Genomic DNA, 4,152 nt, shown 5'->3' with positions numbered 1-4,152 from the left:
CCTCGCTAAGTAGAAAACCTGGAAAATACATTTGGCCGCAGACCAAAATGGAAAACATCCACCGTTCGACTTCCAGGAGGGGGTGAGCAGAGATGGAACAGAAAGAAGGAGAGTGGACATCCATCACTGAGAGTCTGCTTGAAAAAAAAAAAAAAATCCTCTGAATATTTTCACCCAAACACGTAACAAAACCAGCGCCTATAACTGTGAATTACAGCGAGAGATATTCTGTCGGAAACCTGTATCCTCGCCTTCCAGTTGCATTTTCTGCAACTGTAAATTCTGCACTAATTACCTTCTTTGTGAGTGCGTGAAACCAAAGATAGAAGTGGTCTGGTTGATGTGGTGCCGGGGTGAAATACAGCTTGTTAGCAGCCCAGGAGTTTGTTCCACATGTGGTTAGGCAGCGGTCGGGATCGTCTGGGTGAGAGGGAGGGCATGCCAGTCTCCGCAGTTCAGCAAGTTTACACCGAGTCAGTGTGCAATCAGTGAGATTACTTAACAGAATGAAGGCCTGCTGTTTGGGTTAGGGTCAGAGGGATGCGGTGGCTGCAGAGACACGGGCTGCCACAGTTGTTCCTCATGTGGAAAATTTTGTTTAAAAAATTCTGTCGGGATTCTTGTGGTGCAGACTTCATACATCATGCTAAAAAACATGTATGGTTCGCATGCGACATTTCGCTGGATGCATAGCAGACGTTTCATCCGACTGTTTCTCTATGAACTTGGTGATCTTTGTCATCAGGTTCGCATCATCACAACACTCATTTTCTATACCGTGGCAACTCGTGCCAATGTAACTGCTCAGCGTACTCTGTACAATAACTTGGCTCAAGTGAAGAAATGTGCCTTAGTGTATTAAAACACAGAAGCAAAGACCAAAGGGGGAGAGATTCCTGTGGGTGACTGTGTAATTTAATTTTGTATGCACATTAGAAGCCAGAGAGTATAATTTACATGTGGGGTCGAAGAAGCGACTACGGCCCAGGAGAAATCGGCTGACATGCTCTGCTAAGGCCCGGAACAAAATTTTTAAAAAAAAGAAGAACTGAAAATCTCCACTCTGGCCTTTACTTTGAGATGCATCTTGCAAAAATAGCAAAATGAAAACCTTCCTTCATTCTTGGGGATGCTTAAGGTTCATGCGCGGTTACCTCTCCTCAGTTGCTCCTTCCTTTTCTAATCAAGAGCCCACAAATTCTGGCCAGAGTTTCTCCCCACAAGACAGGGAGGCATGGAGAGGAAAAGGCTGGAGTGTGTTTCAAGTCTGTCTCCTACTCTCTATCCAGAAATAGACCGTCTCAGGACTCGGTGTAGGACTTGACGGGGGCCGCTGCTCAGGTTGGGCTCATCCTGATTCATCATCAGCGTATTGAAGTGATTGGTGGGAAGCAGCTGCTAAGAATACATCCTGCTCTTAATACTATAACACCTATAGTTAGGACTGGGAAATACATCGGTATAGTTATCGCGATTTAGTCATTATATCCACATTACTGATGATTATATATCAAAAATCTCATTGTGCTGATATTTTGTGAAAGTACAAATACTACATTGATGTATCAGTACAGATATAAAAGTATTTGGACAAAAGTATTGTGATATTTGATTTTGTCGCCCAGTCCAAGCATTTATGAAGTGCTTTGAGGAGATTTTAAAATATTGAGATATGCGGTGTGTATCGAAATACAACCTTAAAATGGCATGATGTCATTATTTTAAAGCCATTAGGGGTGTTACGATAATTGTGATATTTTAAAAATAGAGAATATTGATATCGTATTAAAGGTGCACTAAGTAGTTTGGGAAAATATTGATAAGGTAATAATACAAACTGAGAAATATTTATTGTTTCCATAATTGAATAAACAAGCTGTTCTCAGAGGAAAATAAGGTCCCCAGAACACTGTTTGAAGCTAGAAAGATGGCAGGGTCCACCACATATAAACAAAGTAAAACAGTATGAAAGTGTGTTGTCCTTTAAGGTCAGTTTGTTTGTTCAGTAAACAAGAAAACAAAGAGAGTTTGTTTAAACATTTTAAAAAAAACAATCAAAGCTTTTTCTCGTCCGACTAACATTTCTTCCCTAAAACTACATAATGCACCTTTAATAATCCAGCGCCTCATCATTTCTGTTTGGCAGTGGTAATGTACTTTAACGCTGGTTGCAAACCACCATGAAACGTAAAAACAGAAGAAGAGAAAGGCCCAGTAACTAGCTACCTAGCTACTATGTCTAACGTCGGAAGAGATGACGGATGAAAGCGAGACACATCTCGTAGAAATCGCGATAATATCGTTATCGTGAACTCTTTTGGCCACGACAATTATGTAGTGAAAATCTGATGTCGTGACAGCCTGAAAGGCCGAGTCACCCAGCCCTACCTACAGCTAAAAATATCATGTTCAAGTATGTGTTGTTTATTTCCAGTAAATACAAACCAAATGAAGCACTTTTTGAACTATGACACACACTGCTCTGGTTTATACTGGTTTGTTTGTTTGTCTGTCGGCAGGGCACTTCAAGAACTGGCAAAAGATTGCCATGAAATTTAGACAGAGCTTGAGTCAGGAACAAGGATTAAGATTGGAATGGTGATTGGAAATAGGGATAAAAATGGAAGCAAATGCAAAAGGAATATTAAATGAAACAGGAAAATGATTTCATTCATGTGTCAGCGGCAGGAACAATGTCCGATGTGTTGCGGCAACATGAGATATTGAGGTTTGTACTCGGTGAGTGCTTCCTTTCATTATCAGAATTAACACTGTGACCAGGTGTTTGGTGAGAACATGTGAAATTGACGCTTTATCTACGATTTTTTTTTCTTTTTTTTGCCGTTTAAATAAAATGTCACACAGTAAGTTCCCTGACAAAAAGCTCCCCAGTCTCACACATGCTTGAACACACACACTTACCACACGGTAAATACCTTTCCGTGTGTGTAGCAGGACGAGTCACTCATGTTTGACAGCTCGCTGCTGTCCTTTCTGTCTGCTCAAACACACACACACACACACACACACTTTCTCTCTCTCTTTCTCTCTCTCACACACACACACACCCACATGCACTGAACTTGACCCAGCCGAGCGCTTTGACAGCAGCTGTTAGAAAGGAGGGCGGCTTGGGACCCACCAAAAGCACACTTTTTCATTTTAGCGTTTGTAACAGAAAATTTTCGAGATACACATCTACATTACAGGCAGACGCGTGATCCTTTAAGTTAATTTGACAAAAACACCAGCAAGGCCTTCTGCCCCTCGAGCCTGTTGCCAATAACAGAACAAACAATGAAAACTTCTTACCTTACTGTGCAAGCGGTTACCTTTCCCTCTTCAAACTCTGTGCAGCCACAATTTCTATTGTTTCCACGCTCTCCCGGTCCCTCAGCAACCTGCAGTGCACATCGAACAAAGCAAACTGCCGTCCAGCACAAACATACCTTGTCTTTTCACTGGGAGGCCGGTGATAAAAATCAACCCACAATACGTGAATACAAAGACACCTCTAACAGAGTCAGTGATTCCATCTACCCGCTTATCTCCTCTGCGCTGTGTATCTTCAGTGTTGTAAAAACAAAGGCCTGCTTTATGGTGGTGAGAAGGAGTGAGTTATAGATCATAAACAGACTCCTGCTAAATTTGAAACATATATGAAATGAGCTCACAGATGCTGGTTATTGTTACCTAAGTATTTGGTCAGAGGTCGGTTCAGGAGTATTTGTTTAAATTAGCATGTGGTCATTACGGGCTTAACATTACAGACTAAACTAGAGCTGCAACTTTTTATCAGTTAATTGGTTACTTGTCAACTATTAAATTAATGGCTTTCTTTATGCCAAAAGTCTGATTCCAGCCTGGTAAATGTGAATATTCTCTGTTTAAACTGATCATCTTCAGGCTGCGGACAATACAAGACATTTCAGGACGTCGTTCTGGTTTCTTGGAAACACTGATCGACATTTTTCAGCATTTTAGGGACCAAACAACTCATGTGATGAATCGAGAAATGAATCAATAGATTAATCGACATGAAAATAATCATTAGTTGCAGCCTTCTGCTGAACAATGTTGTCAAAAGTAGCCAGAAATGAGTAAATGTCGCCCATACGAATAGTACTAAAAGTAAGTAAAAGTCTTAAGTCT

The sequence above is a fragment of the Pagrus pagrus genome (assembly GCF_965226575.1).
Source record: "Pagrus pagrus genome assembly, chromosome: 13".
Taxonomy (NCBI): domain Eukaryota; kingdom Metazoa; phylum Chordata; class Actinopteri; order Spariformes; family Sparidae; genus Pagrus; species Pagrus pagrus.
Note: the sequence above shows the minus strand (reverse complement) of the source record.